Genomic DNA, 17,334 nt, shown 5'->3' with positions numbered 1-17,334 from the left:
GTATTTGTTCTTTCACAATGGCAAGGATTCTGAGTTCTGGAGAAGAATTTGCTCATTAAGTCCTTTTTTTTTATTAGAAAAAAAAAAGTGTTACATTTTTTCTGACCAACTAGCCTTTCTGTCAGTCTAATATCCTCACTGATCCACCAAAATACACATTAACCATGGAAACCTACCCTTAGGTTTATGTGCTTGGGAGGCAGAAACATAGGGAACAACTTTGCCACACCACCAACCCTTCGCTGCTGTTGCGAGCCCCTCCATTAGCCATGTTTTTCCATTGCACACCCAGAAGCATCAGCACTGCTTAGAGCTGGTTAATGAGGTTGCAACATCTTGCATTTTCTGCAGTATGGTATATCCTTATTATACATTCCTCCTCCTACATAGTTGTCTCATCCTTCCAGTACCAGCAGCACACACTATTGGCATTCTCAGAGACTTAAGCATTTTTTGGCTTACTTTTCAAAGATAATTTTTATCACCGAGTGTTCATCAGCAACAAACAGTGTTACCTTGCATTCCATCACAGTAATGATCACACATACTCCAAGTATCTACATCACTTGCTAGATTCATACAACCAGCTCTAAATTTTTAATTTAAAGTTAGACTTTTAAAGTAAGACTTAAAAGTAAGCTGGTTTTCATGGTTCAAAAGCATACCATTTCAATGCGACCAGAACCTGGACAAGTACAAACTTGTGAGTTTTTCTGGAAATTTGAAAGCTAGTTATGAACATATTTAAATAATCAATACTACCTATAACTTCCTTTGTAGATAACATGAACACAAACATCCAGCTTGAAAAGCAAGATATGGGAATAAGGAAAAACATTAGAGGATGTTGCAAGATGCTGGGCCCCTAAAGCTTCCCTGTCAGACACCTCCCTTGTTGTTAGGCATTGGAATGGGCTGCCCAGGGAAGTGGTTGAGTCACTATCCCTGGAGGTCTTTAAAAGACGTTTAGATGTAGTCCTTAGTGATATGGTTTAGCGGAGGACTTGTTAGTGTTAGGTCAGAGGTTGCACTCTGTGATCTTGGAGGTCTCTTCCAACCTAGATGGTTCTGCGATTCTGTGATTTAAAGGCTGCTCATCACCTCTTGTCCAGCTGTCTGAACTTCCACGTTCCCACACAGAAACATCTCAAAATGACAATGTAGTAATAATAGTACAAATGAAAATGGCAAAAATGTAAACTGAAAGCAGCACATAGTAAGTTATTAGACAGAAGAAACATTGAAATGATGGAATTTCCTTCATATTTACTTAAACAAAAACCTCCATTAAAGATTGCTTGAAGCTGACAAATTCCATTCTCAGGCACAGAATTCAGGTTTGGCTTGCTACACTGCACACAGGCTGTTGGCTTTGACTCATGCAATCGCTTATTCCTCTCTGAGAAAATAGGGACTAAAATTGCAAAGCAAGGTAATTTCCAACCGTGATGATTAAAGAAGTGTGTTCTAGGGTATAATAATGCAAATACAGACTTGAAGGATGCTAACAACATGTGTTACAGCCTCAGGTAACTGAGGCTGCGCTCATTTCTCCGTGGAGAAATATACAATGGATATTGGGAAAGATGTCATAAACAAAACAATTACCTACAGTACACTCCTTGTTTTCTTATGACAATAACACATTGAGTCCCCAGAGTGTTGGACTGACAACTGAAGTCATTATGAAAATGAGGAAGAAAAAAAACCAAAACTATTAACTATGCCTGTCAAGGGCATAATGTAGGAATAGTGAGCTGAAAATCTTGTATGGTATATCTTGTACTTATGGAATGAGGTACCAACACAAACAAGATGAAGGCTACTGACTTGGGAGACTTTCAAAGCGTTAGGACTGGCAGCAGGCAGGCTGGCTACACCACAGCTTTCCCTGGTGGATATTGACTCAGCGTACGTCATCTCCACTTACAAAATATTTTTTTAAATCACTGATATGAAAAAATAGTCAAGAAGCATCCATATCTAGTGTGCCTCGGTTTAAAAATAATGTTATACACACACACACACAATAACACTTTGCAGTTCTCTTCCTGGGGCTTGCACACCTCTCTCTCCCTCACTCTAATTATTTCTGTCTTTCCTATCAGGCCCCATTTTCCAAACCTCAAATCATTTGACTACTCAGCTTCTGTTAAGCTGAACTGAATTTTCTTGAAGGGTTTGCCCAAACTAGATGCAATACTTCAACTGAGGTCTTCTCTGAGATAAAAAGCTTATTTCCTATGTTTTACAGGCTGTACTTATTTTTAGCCCTCCTCATATAACATTTGTCCTCTTATATAAGTAGGAATCATGGACAGTTGTCTTCTATTTACTTATTCCTTGCTCTGTTTTTGCATATTTCACAATTTCTGTAGAATTTCAAATTGCCTCTATCTATTTCCTAAGATTTTCTCAACTTTCTCCAAACAATTTTTGACTCAGAAACTTGTATCCTATACATCTGTACTCCCTCCAAGTTCAGGGGGCATTTTTAATGAAAGAATTTTTTAAGCACAATCGCTCTCTATCCTATCACCAAGGTCATTAACAAAAACACTGAAGTGAACCAGAATGAGAACAGATCCAGCAGACCGTGCTGGATCCGCATTCAATACAGCCATTTCATTCCGACAGACAGCCATTAATAACCACCCACTGGGCACAGTCATCCACGTCTCGCACCTACCCTACCATACTTTCTTTCAGGACATGTTTCTTCACTTCTTTATATTGCATGAAACAATGTCAGAGACCTCACAAACATTAAAATACTAATGTTTGCTCTTTTCTCATTAATTCACATATCTTATTATCACATTACAGAAGAAAACTAAACTGGCACAACTATCTACTCCTCCTGAATTTGTGGTGGTTGTGATTCATGTTCTTGCTGTCTCTCAAAGCATGATAATGTGTGCAAGAATTCTGTACAAGGATTTGTTCAAAACACTGAAGACAGAATAATCTATGATCTCCTGTCTCCTCCTTCCCTGCCAGTCCTGTTCATTTTCAAATCTTCCAGCATCTCAGATAACAGCTAGTGGTACTAACGGAGCTCTGGGCACTGAGAGGGGAAGATGGTTTTGGTGGTGGTGGTGGGTGGTGTGTTTTTTTTTGTTTGTTTTTTAATATGTCAAAGGATGAATTTCATCAGGTACAACCTAATAAACTACCCAACTACTAGGAAGTATGCAGAAGGCTAGCTTCAGACTTGCCATCCATCTTAAATGTACTCCGTGCTTTTTATTTTCTCCGTGTGCTAACTGCCGTTCACTTCTGTTCCTCTTCAGCTAATGTTTTGAGAACATTTTCATAGTACATACTTCAAATTCATCTTACATGACTATGCTGCCTATCAAAAAAATAATAATAAAAGTCACATTGGAGGCATGCATATTTAGGCAGCTAGGAACACCAAGTGGCAAGGATTGCTCACAAAGCACCAGTGCTGTACAGCTGTCTGCAGGCAGCGCGGGCCCCACGCAAAGGTTTAAACAAGCAGCAGGTACTTCTAACCCATGCAAAACCACTAGCAATTGCTAGTTCAAAGGCCATACAGAGAAAGTCTGTATTAAGACAGTAAAACTAACAGAACCAGAGCTCTGCAATCCAGAGCTGCAATCACATCAGCCCAATTACAGGGCAGACCAATTAGCAGACCATTTGCAGCATAGCTTGTGTCCATTATAACATCCCTGTACACCCAACTAGGCACCCACAGCCGGGTTGGATGTGCCAGTGTGGGTACTTTCTTCACATACACACATACTAAAGCAAGGATTGCTAATACAAACCAGATTACAACCCGACACTGATGATACTTCAGATACTCTGGCTGTAGCAATGTATTTATTCTGACAGCACAGTGCACAAAACCAGAGAGCCTTCAGTACATTCCTACGTTGTTACACCACTGCATTTAGAAATGTTACTTGCTGTCATTGCCCAAAATCTAACTACATAATAATAGAGTCTTATTATAGAACATGGCTATGTGGCAACTTAAGATTTACATGTTTCATTTCATTATTTTAAAATAGCAACAGAGCAAGAAGAAAAAAAGTTTAAAGATGGCAGCAGCTCTGGTGCAGCTCTGCTGATTTTTGCCGGAAGACTAATACCTACGTTCTCCTCAGCGTACTGTAGGATATTTATCATACACCCAAATTGTTTATTTCCTTCTCACAAGAATTATACAACGATTACACAAAACAGAAAACTGTTTGTTACCTTCTGTGTACATTAAGCATACTCATAACCTTCTAGTTCTTTCCCTTACTGAAAAAAAAATCTCATATCTAGCCATATGTACCAAAACAAGTACGACAGCTTCACACAGTTGTAAATTAATAAAAATGGTTAGGATAACAAAAGCATCTCAAAATTAATTAGTTCCCCTAAAGTGTGTCCAAAGTTCATCTGGCACACTGTATAATTTTATAATAATAATTCATAAAAAGCAGAGAAAAATCTGACAAGTTTAACATTAAAGGAAAAAGACTGAAAAAACTACCTGTGTAGGCTAAGATAGTAGTTTAGTCTTTAACTTTTGAGAATTATCTCATTGAATCTGTTAATAGTACAAATACTGATGCTTTTAAAGAGGAAAAAGACATTCCAGACATACTGTTTTGCCCACCACAGAAGAATGATGCTAAAACAGTGATTTATCATGACTTAACATGACACTGACCATCAGCTGAAGTGTATGAACTGACTAACACAGTTCTACTCCAATTATGCTGAGAAGTAAAATGTGTTAGTATAAACTACTAGTGAACTGAGCATAGATGCTCAAGGGAAGTTTTGGATAATATACTAACCAAAGACAATTTACATTGCAACAGTTCACTGATTTACAGCTAACCATATTTTGACAAATGAAGCTTTAAGTTATAAGGACAAGGTTATAAGGACAAGTATTCAGGCTTTAGCTGATAGGATTTTAGAGGTATTTGGTGTTTTGTTTTTTTTTCTTTTGTGCTAGAGGCACACTACAAAAAAAGATGAATGTATTGGAAACCAGTGGGAACGTTACAAATGAAACAGTTCTTTTTATGGATCCTGCTAGCAACACTGAACACTAATCACTATTAGATAGCACTGTACTGGCCAATTTGCACTAGGCTGTCATTCAGTGTGACACTAAATAACAACTGGTTTAGATTTTCTTTTAAATGAAATAGATGAATTTCTCTTATTTCCATAACATAATAATTTCAACCAGGATCTCAAGAACTTAATGTGTTGAGGCAAATTAACATGGTAAGAGGCATACCTTACAGATTTGAGTCCCACTGCTGCTTCATGTCACACCTATTTCCATCCATTAAAAATAACAATAACAATAATAAAAAAGACACTGATGGAGGCTCCTAACATTATCTTTAAACTTGGAAAAACATAAGAGCTCTTTCCTATCTAGTTCACTACCTACTTCATGATTAGCTTCTCTGCTGTATTCATAACCACACTGGAATTCAGTCCAAATACACATTTAGTTTAACAATTCTCTAACAGGAATGGAATGGGCACTACTATCTGTATTCAGCTGTATTCACAATGCTTGATTACACTTGGTTGTAGCTCAGTTTCATTCTGTCTATGCAGTCAGAACGCATCACAAGAAGTAGTCACTGCTAATTAATCTACGAAAATTAGTCTTGAAATTAATCTTGAAAAGACTGAAATATGCAGGTCAGCTTCTGAATTAAATCTAATTTTGTCTTGTGTATAGATATGCTCTTAAGAAACATTAGCAGAATTATCTGCTAAGTCATAAGAACTCATTGTAATGCAGTTTCATTATGTTACTTCACACATCCTCCAAGAACTTCTTTCTTCCCCACAAGAAGAAATTAACAGATTTTAGAACTATTTCTGTAAGAAGGCAGACAGCGCAAGATCTGGTTGCTGTTCTCACTGAACCAGCAATGCGACAGCACTGGAACAGCCAGAACACCTGAATTCTATTCCTGGTTCAGCACTAACATCCTCTGACAAGCCTCTGTGTCCATCCGTTCTGCCTACCTGTAACACCGTACTAAGGGAAGATTTGTTGTAATCACTGGACTGAAAGACTCAAAACAGCATTACAGTAAAAAAAAACAAAAGGTGAAAAATATGCTGAGAAATTAGCTTATCTCAATTACTTTGAAATTTCAAACAGTAAAAGGAACACTGCCTACTTACATAGCAAAGTTGATGAATAAATCCTCAGCCACTTGCTCACCAGGGAAAGCCTTGTTTCTGGACATCCATCCCAACAAACAACGTTGCTGTGCCATATAAAGTAGCCGATTCTCATTCCATCAAATTTCAGCCTGCATAACAGCAACGTACAATTTTACGGTGAAGGCTGGAATGGAAGCTGAGGTAATAAAGACACAGTGGAAAACTAATGCTGTAGTGGCCCAGTTCTCATTCCTCTAAAATTTTAAGCGCTGTCATCTTTTCCATAATATCAACCCACCCATACTTGCTCTTTGAACAGATAAGCTGAACCTAAAGGCGTTACAAAGCAAAATAAAAAAGTGCATACTCCTATCTTATGCAAGAGCCTGCACTTACCAGTGAACCGAAGATGCCAACCTGCTCTCATTTGTATTTACTTCCCCTTAGATGGGTCAACAGTTTGGCAACTTAAAAGCTGGATACTTTGAAACTGCAAAGTTTAAACTGATTACATTTATGAAAATTAGATCATGTCCATAGCCCTATTGAAAAATGTGCTTATATTTTACTGAGTAAACAACTTTTGCCAATGTTATTACTTCTGTAGACACGGATGTTCGTTATCCCTGCTTAACTGGGCACAGCAAGAATTAATCTGGAGCCCAAGCAAAGACAGAAGAACTTAGACAACATACTGTCTCACTAAAACCACCTTCCACCAGCAACATAAAAAGCTGTGCCACCCACAGAGCGCTGCAGGATCATTAGGCACAAATTTACTCCCAGTAAGCAGTCGAACACTTCTGATAAACATGCGAAAATTTGTATGCAAAGACTGTAGATCACACGGTCCTGTATACAGACCTTACGGATACCTTCCTGGAGCACAGAAAATTAACAAGTGTTTTGTGCATAAAGCCATTATCCTTCTAAAGGTTGGCTCTCTTGTAATTCTTGCCACCACAGCCCAGAAATATTAAAGTAGAGACAAAAAATACATAGCAAAAGAAAATGAAAAGAATAGACAATTAGACCTGTTTTCCTGATTCCCTTCCTATGAAATTGCAAGCAATTCTGCATTATTTCACAATAATCTGGAAAGTAAAGAAGTCATGAGGTAACAGGTTTAAAAACAAGTATAGAGAAACGGCTTTACAATACATCACAAATTGTGGAATTCTGTACCACAGAAAGTTGACTAAGTCAAAACACAATTTGGATCAAAAAGATTAGACTTGTTAATGTAGCACAGGCCCATCAGAAACAACTGCAAGTTATTGTCTAGATGCAGGTTTCAGTTCAGGATATCCCTAAACTACTGCCCATTGAAAAGATTAGAAGTTAAACAACAACAAAACACAATGGAAGACACGTTCCAGACTTGCCTTGGTTTTTATAATCTTTCTCTAGGCACTTCTTTAGGTCACAGTTGATACAGCTTGGCCAGTAGGAATGAGGCAACTCTAGCCAAAAGCCCTTCTTGGAAAAAAAAAACAAAAACAAAAAAAACACCAAACAAACAAACACAAACAACTAACTAGCAAACAAAAAGGCATAAAAGCTAAGACAACGAATTAATTGTCAATTGATTTCTGGGGACGAAGAATAAGAAAGAGTTGACTCAGGTGAAGAACACATTTTTTAATGAGGCAACCAGACAGGGACCCCAAGCAAAGTTTCTGCATTTATTAACCATTCTTCCTGTTGCCAACTAGCAGCCTACCAATGCAGAAAGACAATAAAGGAAGTATGAAATGAAGTTCAAGTATATGGACCCTGGTAGCAACAGGCATAAACCTAAACTAAGAGAACAATCAGCTACAACTCTGTCATAAAACCAAGGGCGAGGAGGACAGAACCCCATAAAAGCAGAAAATTAAGTGATACTGGAAGGCAGCCAGCAGGAAAAAAAATGGTATGGTAAAAGTTCAAAGCTTCAGAAATGTAAAATAAGTGAGCTGAAAGAGAATCCCAAACCCCTTATTGATTACTACCAGAATAAGAATACAGAATAAGAATACCACACAAGTTGTTCTATGTTTTTCCCTGCATTTTTCTTCACCTCACTTCAAAGAATCTGGAGGAGCTGAGTAAGCAAGCTATGTCATCGTGCTTCATAAAAGAGGCAGACCCTGTATGAAGTGCAAACGCACAAGGTGTGGAAATTTATCTCCCAATTACTTAAGTAACAGGTATTGTTGCTTTTTATTAGTACATCTTGCAAATTTATGCCATTTCAAAGATGCATGCTAATACTTTGCCTAGCAATTCTACCTGATTTGGTCTGCTACTAGGCAGAGTTATATTTCTGACCAAAACATAACAGCTACATATGCAGCTGAGTGACATATAAAACCCACAACACTCAGAACACAAAGCTTTCAATGCTGGCATCCTGGCTGCATCCAGAAATCAGAAGGTACCAGCAAACACATTTTCCTGTTACTTCATTCAGTGGGCAATTCACAAGTCAGAAGCTCACAAAGCACAAGAAAACAGGACTGATTGCAGACATAAAAATGCCCTTTTCTCCAGTCTTGTGTTGTAGTCTGAGGCTGCAACAGCCACTGATGTCACAGGAATTCTCTCCAGAGAAACTTCTGGCTGCAAGAGAGACTACTCCAGCTGTGCAAGCAGAAGAACAGACATCATTAAGACAACAACAAGTGCTGTTCTGCATCATCCTTCTCTAAAATCCAAATAATTTCTCCAGTACCAGTATATACTGATGAAATCCTAGAGCAACAGAGGAAAAGTATCCCTGATGACAAAAGAATTTCCAAAACCATTTTGCCTTGAAACTACATGAAGATACTGGTATTTCCTCCAGGAAGACATGTTTCTTTACTAAAATGTCACACAGGTTTTTGGCACTGGTATAGTTTTCTTTCTCCAACTTACAAAACCATGACTTCAAAGATAACAATCTGCCAACAGGGCAAGAAGATAAACAAGTTGTGACATTAAGTCCAAGTAAGCTTGGAGAAAGGCACTGCATTTAACATTGCTTTTTCCAAGAAAAATGCAGATAACAGGCAAACAGACACAGATGCTCAAATTCCCCCTCTCCCTTCAGATTCAGAAATCAAGACATAAGTAAATGCTGTTGAGACAAAAGAATATTGTTTTCCCTCTCTAAAGTGATTTGGATAATTATAGCATGCAAATAGTGCTGAGCACTTCAAGAACTACTAAGTAATTAGATTTTGCAGGTATAATTTATTCTGAAAAGCAAAGACATGAGAAAAAAATTGATGCATGCACCTATTTCACCATTAGCTTCTTCGGGAAAATCCTATTATAGAAATGTACAACTGCCCATGTTTCAAAAGCCAGAATTCAAGTGATGAAGTATTAGTTCTGTCTAGACTTACATGTGCAGTGCTCCATTAATATTATTATTTTTTTACTAGATCAATAATAAAATCATCTTTGGAAGCTGATTGGAAAAAACAAAGAACAGCTTTCAGGAAGCGTGTGGACAGAAAATCCCTCTGTAGGGCAATGGGAAGTGCTACCTATCTCCTGCTACTGCTGCAAACAGGTTCCTTGTTCATGGAGGAGCTTGTGGCACACGGCGCTCCTTCCGAGAAAGTACAACTGCTTGTGAGATGAAAGATTACAGACAGATCTGCTCAGCGTAACAGACAGCCTTCAAGTCCTGAGCTAGGGAACCTATGACAAAGTAAAATCCTGTCTTTCATTAAATGGACTGAGGGTTTACCATCCTTCTGAAAAAGACCAGGATTTTTTCCAAATTCTCTTTACAGGTTGTCGTCATTTAGTTTGATGATACTCTCATCCACATTCATTAGGTTGTTGTATTTTTTTTATTTATTTATTTTAAGAACAAAGAATATTGGCAGAAATATTAAAACCACATGACTACACACCTAATTAATAGGAAAAGGCAGAGTCAGGAACTTTCTAACAACAATTTCTACACTAAAATTCCATTTATTGCCTACCTGACCACTGTCCACAACAGGGAGGGGAGTTGTAGATACAGTCATCGGGAGGGGAAGTGAGGGGCAAACTATTCCTTGAACAACTTCATAATTGTCACCAACTGGGTGCAGTCCAAAACAAGCGACAGGATCTGTTCCAAGCATTCCCAGCAGGAAGCCTCACCAGCTCCGATCTCAGAGCAATGCGCTTGGCAGTGCCCATCCAGAATACTGCCACACAGCACCGAAAGCTCTGCTAAGACCAGGCCCCGAAGCTGGAGGTGTCCTTAAAAATGCCCAAGTGAAAACCAACTATCTGATCTGCCTCCAGCACTAACAGGTAACACTGAAATGTAAAATGGGTACTTAAAACAAAACTGACCTCAGGTGAGTCTAGGACAAGTTTCATTAAGAAAAATATCACTACTGGAGAAGTAAGATTTCTTCCTTCCAAACCCCTTCTGTAACTTTCAGCTGGAATTAACCTCTTCATAAAGCTATAATACTTACACCATAAAGACACGAATTATGTTAGTTCCTAAATGCAAATCTAAATTCTTTCATCTGAAAAGGTGTGCAAAGCAACCGCTAGTGCTATGCTTTCAGAACATAGTTCTGAACAGTTCAGAACAGTTAAGTCTCCCCATAAACTGGTTGCAATTAAACAAAAATTATCTTTAGCCTCTTTTTGCCTTTGTTTATAACAGTAACACCAAAAAAAGTTAGTGGAAGGAACAAGCTCAGCAACAGGCACATATTTATAGTACTTTGCTGACTCCCTGCTTAAAAGCTGTGCTGAACTCCTAAGATAGGTCTGAAGTTGTGTCTCAGTTTTATTAGGAGAAGCATTGTGCCATTTGCTCACTCAGGTTCCTCTGTAATTTATTAAAAACTACAGCATGAAACTTCATAGTTTGGTTAAATCCTGTGTGCAAAACAGCTTAATCTACATTAAATCCTCACAGAAATATTCTTCAAGGCAGGAGTTAACCTGTCTGTGGCCTCAGCCACCACTCAGGACAGTTGGACAGCACTTTCTCAGCACTTCTGTTCTTCCCGAGCCAGTGCCTCTAATTCTTCAGTCTCACATGATTCTGTTCTTCAGGAAAGAATTTAACAAGCGCTCAAACTGACCAGCTCATGCTGTTCGGTAATAAGAAAGCTAAAGAAGAATGTGATGAACAAGTAAATCACAATCACAGAACAATTAAGGCTACAAAGGACTTCAGAGGAAGTGTCTAGTGTAAGCTCATGCTCAGAGCATGAGATCAGATCAAGCTCCTCAGGGCTGTACCCAGTTGGTTCCTGAAATCCTCTAAGGATGGAGACTGTACCACCTCTCAGTAAAATGCAAGATTGTCTTAAAAGAGAAAAAAAAAGTTTCTTACAACCACTTGGAACGTCTCATGCTTTAGTTTATGCCCATAAATTTGTAAAATATTTCACAAGCTTCCTGATACAAGTTCCTACTGCCTAATTAGGAGTGATTTTCTCAAACCAAATGAGGTTATCACTGTGACTGGACAAATGAAGACACTGCTGAGTCCTAGTTAGGATAGAGACCTATTGGCACTCCCATATCAGCTCTAGAGGCAGGGATCACACAGTAGTGACAATCTGATATGCAGAAAACCAGGAATTGCCTTTGAAAACTCTCAGAACGCAGCAAGAACTGCATTACCATTGTTATATTGAAGTAAGCGTTGGAATTTGGGTGTATTAAATACTTAAGGTCATTCACAACCATTATACATGTTGTGTGGAATTGCCATAGTCATTAATCCTCATCTTAGCATGACAATATGGGCCCTGGCATTTAGCATTCATGTCGTTATTCAAACTAATTCCAGACAAGCAGGAATAAGAAGAGGAAGGGAAGCCCACAAACAACCTGCAATATTGTTATACTTTTATAATGATACCATCAAAATAAACTGGAAGGGTAGAGACATGAGGAAAAAGCACCACAACTAGCATAGCCATTTTCAAACCAACCAGACATAGCTAAGTCTGAGGTAAAACAATATAGACTGATATTTCATGTTTACTACTATGAAAATCCAAATGACAAAAGCATCCACGGCTGTTTAAAGATTTTACGTTTAACTAGAAATCGTATTTAAGCCTTGGATTCCTGTTCAAACAATCTTACGTACTTTTTGATTTACTGTGCGTACATGAGATAAAGTATCTCAAAGGTTAAAGGACTGATATGTCATTATCAATGGATTAACTCCTATACAAACAGTACGCAAACTCCTTTATCAGAGGAAAAAGGTGATATAAATGTGTAACTGATGCTTGAAATTACCTGATGCTGAAAATTCTGCTGTATTTTTTACAGCAGAATGAAGCAATTCAGTTGGGCATGACACTGCAGGAGTCATATTTTCCACCTTTTCTCCCCCAAAACCTCACGTATACCTTTCCTGAACAAGATCTTGCCAGTACTGCTGCTTCTACCTAGAAGCATTCCCAGTGCTACACAGTCAGACAAAGCAACTTCAACTTGAAAACGTCACTCTTTACCCTTAGCATAGAAAAGCTCTCAGTTTCGGTAGAGCTGACAGGACTCCACCATCTTTTGTCTCTGAACACCGCCAGTTCCTACCAGAAAGGGGAATGCATACAGTGAAATTGTCCAGGTATCTTTCCAGGCTGCTTCTGTGACACCTGACAGACAGGCAGAGGCGAACTAACTACAAGCAAAAGGCAAGCAAAGAAAGGCAATGGAGAAGTAGCACAGGTTGATTTATGTGATAATGATATTGCTGAATACAACTAAAAATTAATAACAGTAAATGGACTGATTGCAGAACTAAATTACCAAGTTTAACTACCTTTCTATATCTCCCAGAAAGGAAGTCCTTTGCTTTAAGAAAATGCACTTACACACCAAAATGTATTTCTTCTCAAAAGATGACTATTTCCAGATCAAACCCACAGTCCGAAACCTACCCATCTGAAAGGAGTAGACAATATAAATACCTTTCTGCTAACAGGAAGGTTACATTCTCTACCTGCCCATTCTTTCCTAAACCGATGCATTTTTAAGAGAAGCATCTAAAACAATGCTTTAAAAAGCCTTTCCAGAAAAATTAGTGTCTAGTCTAGAGAATTTAAACAAATTAGGAGGACCTTAAAAACAGCAATTTCAGTGAAAACTGTTCATCCTGCAGCACTGTCAGGCTCACACTGCAACATTCTTCACTGTTTCCCTTTTTAAAAAAAAAGTAATTAAATCTGTATTTCAAATCTACACAGTATCCATAATCAAAAGGACCTAAGTTTTTTATTAGAAAAAAAATACTTCAAAAATATTTACATTAATTCTCCAGGTATCATCTATTATATATAAGATATAAGGACTGCATAGATTTGCTACTAACAATAATAATATTCATAATAGAGAACACAGACAAAGTACAGTGAGCATTATACTTTATTAATTCCAAGTTTTATGAAACTTTGCTGTGTGTTTATTTGCACATCTCAGGTAGAGTATAACCAAAAAGCTTTAGAGAACAGGCAAAATATACAATTAACATTTTTTATTCCTATTTTCTTTCCCTTCCATGACCTATTTTCTTGAATAACATGCAGATCTAGTGAGGACATTAACCTGTTTCCATGTCATAGCAAAGCTTGTGTACCAATGTGCATTAGCTTGTTTATTGATCCATTTATGAATTCATTCCACTGGGAATACCACCAGGAGGATTATAAAGTATTTTGCTATGCTATGCTTTGCGACACTCCATTGGTTAACTGTAATATATATAACCAGAATATATTTTAACATTTTGTGGAAATACTTACAGGAGAATCCTCCTCTTCAGTCTCCCACATCTGAATCACTCATATTTTTAGCCCATTCATTACTTTCAAAAGTCAAATTGTAATAAATCACATACAAGCATAACATACAAGAATTACATTGTCTACTACAAATACCAGTTTACATTTTACCAACTGCTAGAATTAGCAAGCTAGCTGGTCTCTGCTCAAGAGTGTAAAACGCCAAATCAAGTTTCATGCACACAGAAAAAAAAAAATAAAAGCCAGTTTCCTCCTTCCCAAAGACATCTCATCTGCAAATTGTTGCCCCCACATAGTATGCAACGCGTGCTTCTGTATAAATGTGAATGAGCCAAACTGTTCCATAAAAGACAATTCTAGACAAGACACTAATCCGTGATCATTTTTTATTTATTACAGATCATCCTACCTGCTTCTGCCATTAGTATAATTAACCTTTGGAACAGCAGTTACATACTACTTATTTGCAATGTACACACTCATAAAAAAAAAAAACAGTCTTTGTGCTAAGAGGTGTTTATACCATTTTGTGAGCTTAACTACTTTTTAAAAATAGATGCCTACAATAAACCCACATTCACTGTCCCGATTTAAGCAGGCTGGGAAAGCAGCTGAGCTTTATAGCTCCAAAAATTCAGACTGTTAGAGATGACAGGAAAAAGTAATTCCAAAAGCAGGAAAGTAATTCCAGCCTTCAAATTTGAGGACTGCAAGCTTGACCAAATCCACACATCAAATGAATTCTGGCAGAATATAACAAGCCAGGGCATACTGCACAATAATTAAAGAAAAGATCACTGTGGTTCATGTCCTGTCACACTTTTACAGCCACCTACAATTCAGTGAAGTTTCATTCACAACATAAAATGGTATCATTTCAGGCTTGGAGAGACGTTCAGAAGAAGGAACCATTCATAATTTTAAGTCTAAGGTTTAAAAACCCTATTCTGCTGATTGAAAAAAAAAAAAAGTACATCCGACATTTTGCTTTTAATGACAGAAGCCTTGAAAAATCAGTGAAATGCAAAGGAGTGGCAAAAATGGCAGAACAGATACTAATCACAGCCTGTGGACCAGAAATGCTGTGCAAAAGAGGAAGATGTTGCTCTAAGTGGGGTGCTCTAACCAAAAAAGAGGGAGGAAACAAATAGGACAAAGGAAATGTTAGACAGCATGATCATATAAGCCTCATTTCAGTAATAAATGAGGCAGCAAATTACATTTTTCTCGCCTGCAGAAACATCTGACCAGTATCAGTTTTCTTCCAACACCTTTTTAATCCATTATCCAATTTCCAACATTTTGAAATAAGAAACAAGAGATAGCAAAAGTAATTACATTCCTACAGATTACGTGAAAATTGATGATCAGGTAAAGGAAAAACAACCAATTTGCAATTTTGGTGAGGGGGAAGTAGAAGAATTCACCCCTTGCATATTTGGTTTGTCAGCAGTTCAATCAATACATAATGTCCACAACGTTTCTTGTTATGGAAGACAATGGGGTTAAAGACTGGAGGAAAAGGGATAAGGAGATAAAGAGACAATTGAAATACACAGGAATGTAATATCATTCTTTCTGCAGTTCACTGAAACTGACCCACAAACAGTAACTTGTTTTAATAGCTTTAAAAATTGAGAATAACATGGACGAGTATTAAATTTATTGACCTCCGCCTGTTAAGTAGGTTGCCTAGAAACATCTTACCTCAGAATGAATGGAGAAATGAATTATGTTCTCCTATCCGCATATTTCAAACATTTTGTAGAATTTATTTCACGAGATCTATGGAATAGAAGTCATTTCCCCATTATGCTTTTACAGCATTGAGCACACTGTAGATACTCAATGGAGAATAAAAAAAGTTGATATACAACAATAACACATCCTGAAAAAAGCCTCCACAGATAAATACAAACAAACCTGTATACAGCATGCAGAAGTGTTGGTGTGATGACTCAGCTGCTAATGTATTTCATTTACGTTCATTATTACGGTTATTAATAACTCCCAGGATGCTACTTAGCACTGTGGATTCATTTTCCTGTTAATGGTAGCAATGGGTTCCTTGTTAATGGTTTTAAGATAATGCTGGATTTTACCATATGGTTGGGTTTGTACGAGGGTTTCTCATGAAAAGCTAGAGAGTGTAAGAAATTGTTGCTATATTTAACTTCAGTGTCCTCACATGCACAGCAGACAATTGGAACAGACAGTGTTCCATAATTTACAAGTGCAAAGGATGCTCGATATTTACTGCACGTTGTGTTTAAGAGGACTACAGGGAGTTTAAACAAGAGAACACATGGATAGATCAAAGGGCGGGTAATGGAATGATGAGCTTTTCACCTCTAGGTCACTGGTTCAAAACTAAACTGGTTGGTAACAAAGGAAGCTATTACTATCCGACAGCTCTGGCTTTCATAAATTGATTTGTCAGGCTTAGTGCAGCTCTCACCAAATTCAAAATTCACCACTGTAATTTGCATTCCTGCAAATAGTTCCACCCCAGCAAAGTAACCGAAACTTGAACAGAGAGAAAAGTAACCTTTTTTCCTCTGGCCCCATCTCCAGACCAGGGAGTGCCAGAGGAACGGTGAAAATTACACCGCCCACAACGCAGCACATCATTATATGGATAAAGATGACCTGCCTCTCAGACACCCAAATATAACTGCCTCTTTACTACTACAATGTTCAGGGCTTTTAATACTAAAGAAGGCAAGTAAGAAGACACACCAACATGGAGATTTTGAAACTAAAATTTCACAGTGTTGCATAAAGATTTCTTTGGACATCTCATTCAAAGATGTATTTCCTAAGTCTAAAGATTACAAAGAAAATGGTCAGAGTGCTCTCTGAAAGGAACATCACAACTTTAACATCCACTTTGTTATGATGCATTTGTAGCCAAAACATTTAAACAACGTTTGTAAGAACAACAGGGACTTCAGTTTTTAAGGTATTTCTTCACAGCTTTGTTGGTAAATTTATGGATTAGTCCAGAACAGTGCATAACTTTCCACATGCTTTCATGATTTGAAAAAACAAAACAAAACGAAAAACAAACAAGCTTTCAGCCTCAAAACCCTTCTTCCTTTGCCTCTTAATAGTTTGACAACAGTCACAGCAAGCGCTCTGCAGGTTTACTGGATGATAACTGCTACAGAGGTGAATAGAGACACGAAGTTTTAACGTAGCACCTTTATGATCGCCTTTACTTCAAATATTTAGGGTATCAGACAACAAAGTCTACTGGATTTTTTACATTCTGTGAACACAAAACATTACCTGTACATTAAAGACCACAACAGAACACACGCAGCTCACAAATCTTGTAAAATGCTGAAAAATCAACATATGAAAGAGTCTCCTCTGTTTCTGGCAGCTT

General features: G+C 37.7%; 1 protein-coding gene across 8 annotated transcripts in view; it reads right to left on the bottom strand.

Annotated features, from left to right (window-relative positions):
• The window catches only part of USP54 (ubiquitin specific peptidase 54), a 101,385-nt gene that overhangs the window by 81,207 nt on the left and 2,844 nt on the right, over positions 1-17,334 (bottom strand). For 2 of the 8 annotated variants that reach the window (XM_035537131.2, XM_050711917.1), the window contains one exon: positions 6,196-6,326. The exons of the other annotated variants lie outside the window; for them this stretch is intronic. The gene's annotated coding sequence lies outside the window, so the exon portion shown is untranslated. The remainder of the gene's footprint in view (positions 1-6,195; positions 6,327-17,334) is intronic. 8 annotated transcript variants of the gene reach the window in all.

Source organism: Cygnus atratus, chromosome 7 (assembly GCF_013377495.2).
Source record: "Cygnus atratus isolate AKBS03 ecotype Queensland, Australia chromosome 7, CAtr_DNAZoo_HiC_assembly, whole genome shotgun sequence".
NCBI classification, from domain to species: Eukaryota; Metazoa; Chordata; class Aves; order Anseriformes; family Anatidae; genus Cygnus; species Cygnus atratus.
The sequence above is the reverse complement of the archived record's forward strand: the minus strand, read 5'-3'. Positions and strand labels throughout refer to the sequence as shown.